Source organism: Musa acuminata, chromosome BXJ3-6, assembly GCF_036884655.1.
Source record: "Musa acuminata AAA Group cultivar baxijiao chromosome BXJ3-6, Cavendish_Baxijiao_AAA, whole genome shotgun sequence".
Taxonomy (NCBI): Eukaryota; Viridiplantae; Streptophyta; class Magnoliopsida; order Zingiberales; family Musaceae; genus Musa; species Musa acuminata.
In genome coordinates, this window is record NC_088354.1 from 30,815,398 (window position 1) to 30,830,346 (window position 14,949).

Sequence of the window (14,949 nt, forward strand, 5' to 3'; positions counted from 1 at the left end):
AACTTGAAACTGCATCTCTTATGTCCTCTTTTGCTTCGCCACTTGATGACAGTAAAAACACAGTTGAATAGTCAAGTTTTGATTGTTCTAATTTTTCATACCTTAACGTATTTTTCATAAGTCTTATAAAATAATGAAAGCACAATATTTATTTTAATGTAAAAAACATAATCGCCGTCTGTGGGAATCGAACCCACGACCACATGGTTAAAAGCCATGCGCTCTACCGGCTGAGCTAAGACGGCTGATCTATTTTACCCAAATAAAATAATATATTATATCTTATTATTAGTGTATTTTAGATAATCAAAATGGCTATCGAGAATCGAGTACCTAAAACTCAATTTTAATATTTAAATAACAATAGTCAAATTATTTTTTTAAAACATTTTAAAATTTAAATGGGTCTACAAACTGAGCTTGGGACATCGAGAGAATAAATAAAAAAATGAGAACATATATTTCTCCCAAAATTAACTAGCCAATTGACTAGTAGATCATTTGATATTCCAGGGATATAAGCAAAATTTGTTACACTAAATCTAAAAAATATATATATATATATATGTCATTGGGAACCAAGGTCCTTAGAGGGAAGCCTTTGATAAAATGAACAAACCGAATAAAGTTGATTTGGATAAAAATATTGGATAGATTTAATTTTGATATTTTCGAGAGTTCTCTTAACACTGCTTGGACCTTTGACAAAATAGGTGAGGTTGCGAAATAGTAGCAATGGCCAACACTAATGACAAAGAGATCAGATGCACAAAGGATATGATCGTGGAGAAGAGGTGAGATGAATGAGACATTTGTTTCAACAAAAAAGTCTCAACTTCTCTTAGAAGAAGATGCGGCTATCATGTTTCTCTCGAAGCGAAGTAGTTTGAAAAATATCATTAGCAAAGGATATGGTTAGGCGATGACGATGCTTGAATACGACGAAGTTTGTGTCGGGAAAAAACATGTTAAAACAGAATATTTTTTTCCCTCTTTGTATATCAAAATGAGTACTTCATCAAAATATCAACTTGATATCCAAATGAAAATATTAACCAACACAGTATAAATAATAGAGCAAAAAATTAATCACACAGTGAGATCAAATCTTTTAACGTAGAAAACCCAATGTGAGAAAAACCACGGGATCATAGTCCACCTCAAACTTCCACTATCAATAGTAATGATAACATGTTTACAATAGGTCTTCTCTAGAATAATCAGAGGATCACAATAACATCAAGATCATAGACCTTGGCTCAAGAATAGTACATCTTCATCACATAGGGTGGATCACATCGTAAGAGAATTCTAGGTCTCACAACGTGAGTATAGCAGAAAAATACCTTAGAGAGGGTAAACGGTAGATCGACACCGTTAGGATTGTAGAGTTTGCTGCAAAGATTCTCTACATAAAATTTGGACCAAACCTGACAATGTTTGGTCACCGATCGTCAAGCAGAAAACTCAGAAACCTTACTTTCTCTCTATATTTCTCTTTCCTCTTTTCTGTGCACGTCGTGGCACACATTCATCGCGCACCCTCACTGCACGCTGCACTAAACCCTTTCTCTTGTTTGCTGCCCTCAATTAGTGATTTGGGCTCAATAGGTCCAATTGTCCAAGCCCACATATGGGCTAGACCCAACAATTCTCCCCCTCCAGCTCATATGATGGGTTGTACCAAGCCCGCTCTTTGTCTATATACTTCAAGCTTCTCTTTAGGCAAAGACCTTGTCAACATATCTGAACCATTCTCATTGGTATACACTTTTTCCAACTGTAATTCTTTCAACTCAAGCACATCACGAATCCAGTAATATCTCACATCAATATGCTTGGATCTAGAATGGTATGTTGAATTCTTGGAGAGGTGAATGACACTCTGACTATCACAGTAAACAGTATATCCTTCCTATTTCGAGCCCAATTCCTGTAGAAACTTTTTCATCCATAAAGCTTTCTTGCAGGTTTCAGTAATTGCTATGTATTCTGCTTCTATGGTTGATAGAGCAACACAATTCTGTACTTCCTGCTCCTCCTGCAAATGTCATCAAGAATCCCGAAGTGGACTTCCTGGAATCAGTATCACCTGCCATGTCTGCATCTGTCTACCCTTCTAACACAGGTTCATCATTACCAAAATATAAACATAACCTGGAAGTACCTCTTAGATATCTTAATATCCATTTCACTACTGCCCAATGTTCCTTTCCAGGATTTGAGAGAAATCGGCTGACAACTCCAACTGCATGAGCTATATTTGGCCTAGTACAAACCATAGTATACATCAAACTGCCTACTGCTTTGGCTTGACAGTGTTTCGAACTAAGCTTGAAATGACCTACAAGTGGAGAACAAACTGCTTTGGCTTTACTCATGTTGAATCTTTCAAGAACCTTTTCAATGTAAGTCTCATGAGATAGCCAAATCTTCTTTTTCTTCCTATCAAGAAGAATCTTTATGCCAAGTATTTGTTTCACCGATCCCAAGTCTTTTATGGCAAAAGACTAACTTAGCTCTTTTTTAAGCTTTCCAATTTTTCTAACATCATGACCAATAATCAACATATCATCAACATATAACAGTAAAATAATAAAATCATCATCTGAAAATTTCTTTATAAACACACAATAATTAGATGTGGTTCTATCATACTCTTGACTCATCATAAAGGAATCAAACTTTTTAAACCACTATCTAGATGCCTATTTGAGTCCATATAAGCTTTTCCTAAGCTTACACATCATATTTTCTTTTTCCTTGACTTTGAAACATTCTGGTTGCTCCATGTAAATTTCTTCTTCTAAGTCACCATGAAGAAATGCAGTTTTCACATCAAGTTGCTCAACTTCTAAATTCAAGCGGGCAGCTAAACCAAGAACAACTCGGATAGAGGACATTTTCACAATTGGAGAAAATATTTCTTCAAAATCAATATCTTTCTTCTGACTGAATCCTTTCACAACTAGTCATGCCTTGTATCTTTGTTATGAGCTATTATTTTCAGTCTTCAATTTGTAAACCCACTTATTCTTGAGAGCTTTATTCTCTTTAGGCAATTTTACTAAGTCATAGGTGTGGTTCTCAAGCAAGGATCTCATCTCTTCTTGCATGACTTTAACCTATTCATTCTTATCCTCATGTAGAATAGCTTCTTGGTAAGTTTCTAGCTCTCCCTCGTCAGTTAGCATAACATACTCATGTGGAGGATATCTAGTAGATGGTTGTCGCTCTTTAGTGGATCTTCTCAATGGAATTTCAATTGGTGGTGGGGGTGTTGGTTCAGTTGGTTCAGCATCATCAACTATAGGTGTATCATCAATGATATTCTCACCATAATCTTCTTGTTCATCTCCCCCATGATCATCATGAACTACAGGTGAAGGAACTAGACCCAAACTCCAAGGAATATAAACAGAGGTTTCTGGCTTCTCAATATTATCACCATCATTAAACAATTGGTCTTCAAGAAACATAACATCTCTGCTTCTAATAATCTTCTTGTTCACTGGATCCCATAATCTGTACCTAAACTCTTCATGATCATATCTCAATAAGATACATGCTTTTGCTTTACTATGAAGCTTGGACCTCTCATCTTTGGGAATATAAACAAATGTTCTACACCCAAAGACTTTTAAGTGATTATAAGATATATCTTTTCCTCTCCATACTCTCTCTGCAACATCACATTTCAGAGGAACTGATGGAGAAAGATTTATCAGATCAATTGTAGTTCTCATAGCCTCCCCCAAAATGACTTTGGTAACTTAGCGTGGGAAAGCATACACCTAATCCTTTCTGCCACACCATTCTGTTGAGGAGTTTTAGGAACTGTTCTCTCAAGCTTGATTCCATGAAACCTGTAATAATTCTCAAAAAAACCCCTATACTCGCCACCATTATCTGATCGAATACACTTTAGTTTTCTGCCAATCTCTCTTTCAACACTGACATGAAACTCCTTGAAAACATCGAGTACCTGGTTTTGCAACTCTAGTAAGAATTGCTTTCTAGCAAGAGTTTGAAGTCCCTTCTCGCTGATATGTCAAAGTCTCTTATGCCAAAGATCTATACTTTCACCTTTTTGAATTGCATTAATCTCTTCTTTGTGTAGCTTAGCTTCCATGACATAAAAAGAGTTAAGTTTCTTTTCTCTTGCCACAATCAGAGAACCTTTAGTGAGTTTCCATTTACTTTCACCAAAATAATGTGCAAAGCCCTCATCATTAAGTTTACCTGTAGATATCAAGTTAAGATGAATATCTGGAACATCCTTACATCTTTGAGTATCAATTTGCTCCCAATACTGGTCTCCAAGCAAATATCTCCAATATCCACAATCTTAGATGTACCACTGTTTCCCATTCTAACATTACCAAAATCACCAACAGTGTAAGATCTAAAGAAATCACCATGAGAAGTAACATGAAATAAAGCACCAGAGTCAATTATCCAATTACTGTCCTGAGCTACAAGACTAACACAACCTTCATCACAAACAATAGTGATATTACCTTCAGTAGCAACTGTATTGGTATCTTTCTCATTTTTCTTCATTTCATTCTATTTTCGCTTCCAAAACCTATACTCTTTCTTCATGTGACCTGGCCTTTTATAGTGAAAACATTTGATATCTCTTCTAGACTTAGATCTTCCTCTATGACCATGTGGATTTTTGCTATGACTTCTTCCACGTCTTTCTTGTTTTTTAGTAACAAATGCCCTAGAAGAAGATTCACTCTGTTCTTTCCTTCTAGCATCTTCATTTAGCAAACTGTATTTAACTATATCTATAGTTAGAGTCCCCTCTAGCATGGAGTTACAAATTGTCACCACATACGTTTCCCAACTTTTTGGTAAAGAACTGAGAAGTAGTAATCCTTGCATCTCATCATCTATATTCATTTTCATAGCAACCAACTTGTTTGCAAGACTCTGAAATAGGTTTATGTGATCAACAATGTTACCACCATTTTTATACTTCAAATTTACAAGTCTTCTGAGGAGAGAAATTCTATTTCCCACTGTTTTGTTTACAAAGATGTTTTCTAACCTTTGCCAAACAACATCAGCTCTGGTTTCATCAGAAATATGCTCATGCAAGTTTATATCCATCCATCTTCTAATATAGACAATAGCTTTTCTATGTTGAACTTCCTATTCTTCATCATCCATAGTAGAAGGTTTATTTTTAACTTTGATAGGCTTATACAGATATTTGCAATAGAGCAAATCTTCCATCAAACGCCTCCAAGTGGAATAATTTGATGAGTTCAATTTAATCATACCATCTGACTGCTTCATTTCAATCATACAAGAAAAACTAACACCAAACAACCTGTTGCTCTCATACCACTTATTGGGAAAAAACCTATTAAAACGGAATATTCTTTTCCCTATTTATATATCAAAATGGGTTTCTCATCAAAATACCAACTTGATATCTAAATGAAAATATCAACCAACACAATATAAACAATAGAGCAAAAAATCAATCACACAGTGAGACCAAATCTTTTAACGTGGAAAACCCAATGTGGAAAAAATCACGGGACCGTAGTCCACCTCAAACTTCTACTATCAATAGTAATGATAATAGGTTTACAATAGGTTTTCTCTAGAATAATCAGAGAATCACAATAACATCAAGATCATAGATCTTGGCTCAAGAATAGTACATATATGGATCACAACGTGGGTATAGCAGGAAAGTACCTTAGAGATGGTAAACTATAGATCGACATTGTTAGGATTGTAGAGTTTGTTGCAAAGATTCTTCACATAAAATTTGGATCAAAATTGACAACGTTTGGTCACCGATTGTTAAACAGAAAACTCAAAAACCTTACTTTTTCTCTACTCTTTTCTCTGCATGCCGCGCACACGTTCACCGCGCACCCTCACTGCACGACACTAAACCCTTTCTCTTGTTTGCTGCCCTCAATTAATGATTTAAGATCAATAGGTCGAATTGTTCAAACCGGGTTGGACCCAACAGTTTGATAGTATAAGATTTGTCAAAATTATAATCTTTTCCCAATTAAGCTCTTTGGTGCCAGACATATAAAAGAGCTTATTCCATGTCTCGAAAAGATAGTGCAATACGGTAAGAGAAAAAATATATATAAAGTACATCAAAATCCATATTACAAAGAAAATAGTGATAAATTTGACAATGCAAAATGTTGGAAAGCTATGAAGAAGTGGGGAGGCAGTGCCAAAAAAAAAAAAAAACTTTAAGCTATCAAACCACCTTCTACCTCGAGTTCTTTTCGCTAGGGTTCAATCCTTTGTTTAAAAAATGTTTAGACATTGTCTATCAAAGTGCTTTCTAAAGAACTAGGAATCTAAATTTATCATTGAATACTTAAGACAGATGGATAATGTATCTCAGGTGAGCCATGAAACAAAGTGAAGAGTATTGTATGAGATTAAATACTCGAGAAAATAGATGTATGACATTAACATTGATATAAATGACAAATATAAATGGCAATCAAGAAAGATCGAAGATGGAATGAAAAGTTTTTAAATTTTTTTTTTTTTTTGTCTCAATCCTCCGTGGAATATTTTAAGTTAGAGGAGAATATTTTAACCTAAAAGCAATCCCCATTATTAAGAATAGAAATAAATCTTTTTAGTACAAATGAATATATTTTTTTTACTAGGATAAAATTTATGATGCTTATTTAGCCTCATAATCAGTCCTTACGTTACAAGTCTGTGGTGATATCACACAACGATCGAAAATATTAGTGTTGAGTTTATGACTGTTGAATAACACCCGATTTACACGGTTAACGCTACGTTGCACGTTATATAACACTCGACCGATAACAGCTTGGAATGATTATAACGGCCAAATCGGCAGCATATCGTTTTTTTAGGTGTCCGTTACGCGGTTTTAGATCACCGACAGTTAATGGACCCACTGGTACACGCGCTCTCACGACCACAAAAGGACGTCATCTGCTCATCATAAACCTACGGTAAGTTCACATGTCGGTCTCGAAGGTAATTTTCCCTTTTTCCGTGGAGCTTCGTTTCTACCCTAAAATCTCCAAGAAGGCAACAGATGCAGAGGGCGGGCATCGAGGTCTTGGCTCTTTCCTTCTTTCTTCTCTTGACTCTCGCTGTTTGGGTCTCTTTTTAATCTTCTCCATTCACTGCGATCTTTGAATCTCGAGGAATACTGTGAAGAGTGAAATAGGTCATATTTGTCGTCGATTTAGTAGTCGATGTGGCACCTTCTTTGGATCTTTTTGTTGTCCTTGATCCGTTCGATTAGGTTGTTTCTTATGATGTGTTTGTTCTACCTTTCTACTCATGTAAAAGGAAGAAAGAGCATTTTTCTCCTTAATTTTATAAAAGACATTAATCAAGATATTTTGTATGAAAATGAGTTTAAAGACTTTCTCCTCTTATCGTGTGCGAGTGAGCTTTTTGTTTATTTTATTGATGAATTACCTGATTGTACACTAAAAAAGTTGTATTTCTTTTAATATTTGAGTATTACTGGGTTAATTTGATGTTGTAGTTGTTGTTAGCTTTAGCTTTTGCGCAAATCTATTTGATGAGAACACCTCCAAAATTTTCATATGAATGTCTAAAGACAATATGGAAGTGCCTGCAGACTTGATTAAGTACCAGTCGGAGGACTTATGATTGTTGGATCAAACTCATGTCATCAGTTTCTCTTTTTTTTTTGGCAAACAATGATCATGTTGCTATCTGATCGCATTCTCATGTTATCCGCCTAATTTTGAAGTGCCTAATATCCTATATCATGACAAGCTATATTCAAGTGACATTTTGTTTATGAACAAAATTCACTGGAAGTAGAACCAAAACTGCCAATTTCCTCAACATGTTGTATTTAGCATGCCTTTTTTTTTTTTTTTTTATCATGGTTGGCCTCAAGATGTCCTTTTCTAGTTACCATCTTCTTATCCCTTTAATCTTGAAACTTCATATTTAGTTTGATGAATCATAATCATAGCATTTGAAAAGATCAAGTGACTATCTCTAGATTGAGTTGTTTTACATCGATATGCTGTTTCAGTGTTTCTTTGAAGATCATGTGAAAGTTAGTTCACAAAGATATGTCTTTACGGTCTTTTTTTTACATTGTTCCACCAACATTCAGAGCCATTTGTGTCAAGACGTAACTTGTTGAACAATTTATTGTTGGAATACTCTCAAGTTAGTCTCTTCATGGATACTCTTATATCTCGGTCTACTATTAACTTGGGATTAAGTATTTTGAGATAATGATTCAGACTCAATAAATTAATTCAAAATTATCTCATCGAATCATATTGGGATAGAATTAATTCAAAATTATTAGCTAAATTATGTCATCGGTATGCACGATCTTTTCTTGCAGCTCACCACCTGATTGGAATTTCGAGGCTTTTTCACTACATTGAAAGCTTACAGTTCTCTTACGTCTTTTGATCTCAATTTTCCCAGGGACCAGGCCTTATATCTCCTGAAGGTTTAAAGAAGTTCTTTGGAAGGCAACTGAAAAGGCTTTGTAGTTTGCAACACAGGTAACAATGGGAATTTGGAAATTAGTAAATTGAAGTTTTAATTGTATAACAGAAATCACAGGATTTGATCAGGATTTATTTAAATCTGGATTTGAAGACATTAATCTTTTACCCATGCTATGAATTTTCTGAAAGGATTGTATTTCCAAGCTCTAGTTGAATGGGATTTTTCACTGAATGTTTTGCAGGTACATGGCCGAAAGTGCAAGTGGAACATAACTAAATGATGCTCTCTGTGAACAGTTGCAGTCTCCTAAAAGTAACCACAAATAGGTGAAAGCTGGTCAGTAGTGATACTGATTGATCATATATGACATATTGTCTCCATTATCTTCATTTGTTGCACGAAGTAAATATGGTCTGCCCTTTGTTTCCATCCAATGGACCAGTCTCAGCCAGATGAACCTGGTGGTGATCTATGCCTCTCTGGACAACCTAGTAGTGCTCATGTCAGTGGCAGCTCAGATGACAGATACAAGTTTGTGTTGAATTGAGAAATAGATCATAAAAGAGGTTGATTTTATTCATCAAGGAAATGAACATTTATATAAGTTTTGATGAAGAATTTTTTTTTAATCATGGACTCAAATCACGTAATCAAATCAATTCCTTAAATTTATGATTCATTCTTAAATATTAGATTTTTATGTATATTTTATCATAATTTTTTATTATACTATTGTAAGATTGAGTTTTTATGAAAGATGTCAATCTTACATCGTTGTAATTGAAATGACTTACGGACGAAAGCTTATGGACGTAGTAGAGGCAAGATACTCCTTGGATGGGGGGAAACCAAGGTCACCATCGCTCGCCGAAGGAAAACTCGCAACAGCAGAACTAGGTCTCGGATTGTCGGCCAACAAGGAAGGGGGGACGTTTATCGGTGAGGAGGAACTGCTTCGTCAACAGAGAGTACTTCGAGATAGAGAGTGCTTCGTTAGTGAGGAAGAACGGACTGACGATGGTAAAGAGGAGCCACCGAAGGACGAAGGGGGCGAGTGCTTCGTCGAGAGGAGGTTGCTCGGAGAAAACCAACAACAACATATTAGTAGAGATGTGGGAGAGTTGTGTTGAATGCTGTGAATTTGCGAACAACGTTAATGGAGGAGGGATTGGCGGTCGACGAGGTAGAGGTGCCAAGGTCTAAAGCAAAAAAAAGGGGGGGAGGGTGCAGTGGGCGTCGAGGGCAAGGCGTTTGGTGCAGAGATGAGCACTTGAGAAGAGAGCGGTAATCGATGGAGTTGCAATGTTAGAGAAGATGCTGATGTAGGGAGGAGAAGGAGGCGATAGCTGTGACAAGACAGATCAGGAGAGAAGAGGCAGACACTCGGCTCGCTTAAACTCCGTCGATGAGGAAGATCGGCGACGATAGAGAATGGCCATGGAAAGTGTTACGGTAAGTAACTTTTTTAGCCGTGACCTGGGGGTCGACGCGGCTGGTTCAGGGGTCCGAACGACTAGGATCAGGCGAAGCTGTCAGGCTTGAGATCTCGGGATGGCCGATCACGGGGAATAAGGCCGGGATGCTCCGCGCTGCTGGGTCGGCTTTCCCCGAATACCTGCACAAAGGTCGGGTCGGCGATTCGGCCCGACCCCTCCAACGGTCAAGTTAGTGGTGTAGAGGGGAGTTTAGGGGAAAATCGGGTGTTTGTCTGCTTACCTCGCCGGCTGGGAGCCCGTGGGTATTTATATGTGAGCTCGATGTTACCTGACGTTACCCCGCCGGGGCAGAGCCGTACTCCTGATCGCGTCTGTTGCCGTTGTGGGCGTTGCGCGGTAAGGTCGAGTTGTAGGGTGTGGCAAACCTTGGCCGACGCCTTCCCCTGCTCTGTCCGGTCGTACGGGGTCAACAAGACGAGGCCGTGCGGGTACGGTCGGTGAGGGTGTGCGTTACGCTGGTATTAATGCATGTCCCTTGGCGTGGTGCGCCGTTTGGGGCGGTTGTCGTGGGGCAGTGCTACGTCAAATCCGGTGCGTCATGTCCTATTCGTTTTTACCCCTATCATATTCCCCCCCCCGGAAGGAGCTATGCGTCGGTTTTCGCATGCAAGGAGGGGCCCGAGGCATGGCTCCCGTCACCGGGTGACTTGGCCACGCGGGTCTAAGGGGCGAGTTGTCGGCGGGTCGGTCGGACGGGGCCAAACTTGATGATCATAGAGCCGAAAAGGGTCGGGTAGTATGATGCGATCGGGTTATAGTGCCGCCGTGGCCTCGGGAGGCGTGCGGCTTAGGGCCGAGGAGCACGACGCAAGCGGGTTACCGCGCAGGCGTGGTCTCGGGAGGCGTGCAGCCGAGGGCCGAGGAGCACGGCGCAGGCGGGTTACCGTGCAGGCGCGGTCTCGGGAGGCGTGCAGTCGAGGGTCGAGGAGCACGGCGCAGGCGGGTTACCGCGCAGGCATGGTCTCGGGAGGCGAGGGCCGAGGAGCATGGCGCATGCGGGTTGCCGCGCAGGCGTGGTCTCGGGAGGCGTGCAGCCGAGGGTCGAGGAGCACGGCGCAGGCGGGTTACCGCGCAGGCGTGGTCTCGGGAGGCGTGCAGCCGAGGGCCGAGGAGCACGGCTCAGGCGGGTTACCGCGCAGGCGTGGTCTCGGGAGGCGTTCAGCCGAGGGGCACGGAGCATGCGGGTTGCCGCGCAGGCGTGGTCTCGGGAGGCGTGCAGTCGAGGCCTTGCTTTTGATTTTTGGCGACGGTGGGGGCCGAAAAGTTACCGTATTTAATCCCGCCTCGAGAAAGGGCGGGTTGGCTCGTTGTTGAGGTCGAGGCGCCCGGCTGCTGCCGCTTCAGCGGGGTCGCCACGTCATGCCTTCATTAAGGCGAAGGGCCTTTTGGTGTCTTCCGATGCGACGCGATGGCTGGGCGCGTGTGTGGGTGAGCTGTTGTCCGTTCTTGGGAGGCGAAGGGGCCTTGATTCTGGCGGGACATCACCCTTAAATAGCGGACGCCGAAGCTTGTCTCTATCTTCTGCTGCGACGTTTCCTCCTTCGAGCTCTGCCGTTGCCTCCCCGACTCTCTTCCCGGTCTCCTGCGTAGTCTTTTCCTCCTCCTAAGGTCAGTTGGGATGTCGTCCTCTTCTCCTCCTTTGTCCCTTTCGTCCTCTTCTTCCTCTCCATCCCCTCCCCCCCCCCCCCTATCCTCGGGGCTGGAGAGGGGAACCCCGCTTCGTCCCCCATTGAGTCTTCTGACGGAGAAGCAGCACGAGCCCTCGAGGCTCTGATGTGGCCATACGACCTGGACTCCGTTGTGAGCGGGTCTTTGCTGGAAGGACTCCGGGATTGTTATCATATCCCGGGGGACTGTATCCTCTGCGCCCCCGAGCCGGGGCAAAGGGCGTATGATCCCGTCCCGAGGGGCTTCGCCCTATCCCTTGATGCCCTGGAAGCGGGCTTGCGCTTTCCTCTCCATCCACTCATCGTGTCTTGCCTGTCCTTTTGGCGGATCTCGCCGTCTCAGGTGACGCCGAACTCCTGGCGTTACCTAGTGGCATTCCTAGGGGAATGTCATTATGTCGGCATCACCCCTACCCTCGATCTCTTTCTCTCTTGTTACCATCTTTGCAAGAGCTTGGGGGGCTACTTCCTGTCGGCCCGAACGGGCTTTCGCGTGGGGGGTGCCCCTTCCAACAACAAGGGATGGAAGGGGAGGTTTTTCTATATCAGCCGTGAGCAGGACTGGGGCTTCGGAGTCCGCTGGTCCGCGCGGGCGATCGATAACACCACCCCCTGCTTGGGCGATGCGGAGCGCCACGCGTTGGGGAGGCTGAGAGAGATCCTCCCTAAGTCGCAGGCCATCCGGGCCATGACCGAACAGTGGCTGGTCGAGGCGGGCCTTAGCCCGGTGCCTCTGGGTACGTTTAACGGTGCTTGGATTGGGGTTTTGGCGTGGCTGATTCTAGGTACTAACCCGTTCCATCTTTTGCAGAAATGGTGAAGCTCCGGTCGTTCCTGGAGGTTCAGGCGCCGCAACCTCTTCACCCCACTACGTCGGGCGACCCGGCACCTTCTCTCCCAACTCAGCCGAGCGACCCGCAGCCCGGCACGGAGGCCGCCCCACTGGAGGTCGAGGCTGAGCGTCCTTCGAAGCGGGCGAAGACAACCCCGTCGAGGGGCCCTGAGGCAGGCCCCCGTCGCGGCGGGGCCGGGTCTAGTCGGGGAAGGGCCCGCGCCCTGTCTCCGTGCGTGACCTATGCCGACTCCCGGCTGGAGACGGGGAGCCGTTTCTAACACGGCTGGCGAGCGAGATCCCACTTGCTGGGGCCGCCGAGCCCTTGGTGGCCCGTTGGGAAGGCCTGTCCCGAGGAGATAGGGTGTGGGCCGGTGGAGATCCCTCCGCGGCATTTCTCCGAGGCGCGCTTCACCCTGACATGGCTCGGGACCTGTACACCCACCCTTCGGATGTGCTACTCAATAAGTCCGCCCAGTCTTTGGTCTGGGTACGTTTTCGCTTTCAGGGCTTGTCTGTCCGGCGCCGGCCTTCTTGACCCAATCTTCCTCGCGCAGGGGCTCCATTATGCGACGGCCCTGATGGACAGGGTGCGTGACGCCGGCCGGGTCATCGGGGGCCTTGCCAACCGCAACGCCGAGCTCGTCCGCCAAGTCGAGGAGGTTCGATCCGGCTCTGGTCCGGAGGCCGTGGCGGCTGCCGAGCAGCGGGCGGCGGATTTGGAAGCGGAGGCTGCACGACTCCGATCGGAGCTTGAGGCCTCCAATAAGGCGAACGAGGGGCTCCAGAAGACAATAAGGGTGGAACGGACAGAGCTCCGCCTGGTGAAAACGGAGGCGAGTTCCCTCAGCAAGAAGCTGGAGGAGGTGAAGGCCGAGGTGAAGTCGGCCTCGAAGGCGCTAGAGGAGGCGAAGGCCGAAGCGAAGTCGGCCTCGGAGGTGCTGGAGGAGGAGACCCGGCTTCGACCTGCGAGAGACAAAGAGCTCCTCGAGGCCTACAAGAAGTCGGAGGGGTTCGAGCTCGGGCTTACGCGGACGGGGCGGGTGTCCTTTGAGTACGGCTACCGTATCGCCACCTCCCGCTTCCGCGCTTGCCACCCCGGTCTTGAGGTAGAGGAGAACCCCTTCGCTCCTCACCCCGAGGACCGGGGGGTGGATATGCCCGAGGAGGTTCCCTTTGATGATCGCCTGGAGGAGCCTGAGCAATGAAGAAAAAGCGTCCTGTATTTTATTTTGCCAGTCGGTCGATTTTTTGTAAGTCGGGTCCTGTATTTTATTTTGCCAGTCGGTCGATTTTTTTGTAAGTCGGGTCCTGTATCTTGGCTTGGTTTCTTAAAGGCTTTTTCCCCTCCATTTTATCAACTCCCTCCTCTCTTCCTAGACGAAGGCTTCCGTCCTTTGGGAGAAAAACTTTTGAACGAAGAAGTTCTACCTCTTCAAACGAAAAGGTTTCTTTGCCTTAGACGAAAAACTTCTTGAGGTTCCCGATGTTCCATGTTCTCGGTACGCGAGAACCGTCCATCGATGTGAGTCGGTACGTACCCGGCCGGATCACCTCTACAACCCGATAAGGTCCTTCCCACTTGGGGGCTAGCTTCCCCCTGGCTCGGGCTGGGTTGCTGACCTCGGTCCTTCGGAGGACTAGGTCGTCTAACTTTATCGGTCGAGGTCGTACCTTCCTGTTGTAGACCCTTGCGACGGCTCTCTGGTAAGAAAGGGCCTTTAGGTGCGCGTCCGCGCGTCGTTCCTCGAGCATGTCGAGGCTGGCGCGAAGTCCTTCGTTCGAAACTTCCTCGACGAAGCTCCTCGTCCGGAGGGTGGAGATGGTTACCTCGGGCGGAAGGACAGCCTCGGTTCCGAACGTCAGGCTGTACGGGGATTCCCCAGTCGCGGTCTTGGGTGTGGTGCGTAGTGACCATAGGACGCTAGGGAGTTCGTCGGCCCAGGTCGACCGGGCCGCGGACACCCTTCTTTTGAGTCCGTCCAGGATGGATCGGTTGGTCACCTCTGCTAGTCCGTTCGTCTGAGGGTGTGCTACCGAGCTGAACCTTAGTTGGATGCCATGACCTGCGCAGAACTCCCTGAACCTTCTGCCCGCGAACTGCGGTCCGTTATCCGTAATAATGGCCCTGGGCACCCTGAACCGAGTCACTATGTTTCTCCATACGAACTTCTCCATTTGGTGCTCCGTGATCGTCGCCAATGGCTCGGCCTCGACCCACTTTGTGAAGTAATCTACCCCCACGATGATATATTTCCGTTGTCCCGAAGCCGACGGGAAAGGGCCGAGGAGGTCTAACACCCACTGCGCGAACGACCATGCGCACGTGACGGGGTTGAGAGGGATAGCGGGCTGTCGGGGCGCGCGGGCGTGTTCTTGGCATGCGCCGCAACGCTGAGCGTAAGCTTTTGCGTCCCGGCACATGCTCGGCCAGTAGTACCCCTGGCGA

The 14,949-nt window shown here is 44.6% G+C and overlaps 2 long non-coding RNA genes and 1 other non-coding gene across 3 annotated transcripts; 1 reads left to right on the forward strand and 2 right to left on the reverse strand.

Annotated features, from left to right (window-relative positions):
- Positions 1-172: 172 nt before the first annotated feature.
- Positions 173-245, reverse strand: TRNAK-UUU (transfer RNA lysine (anticodon UUU)). Its single transcript has one exon. It is a non-coding gene; the product is annotated as a tRNA-Lys (tRNA).
- Positions 246-6,999: 6,754 nt separating this feature from the next.
- Positions 7,000-9,177, forward strand: LOC103988938 (uncharacterized). The gene is made up of 3 exons (XR_671996.3): positions 7,000-7,102; positions 8,479-8,558; positions 8,747-9,177. It is a non-coding gene; the product is annotated as an uncharacterized LOC103988938 (long non-coding RNA).
- LOC135639483 (uncharacterized) lies at positions 8,674-9,855 on the reverse strand. The gene is made up of 2 exons (XR_010496965.1): positions 9,300-9,855; positions 8,674-8,984 (listed from the first exon to the last, which is right to left on the reverse strand). It is a non-coding gene; the product is annotated as an uncharacterized LOC135639483 (long non-coding RNA).
- Positions 9,856-14,949: the final 5,094 nt, after the last annotated feature.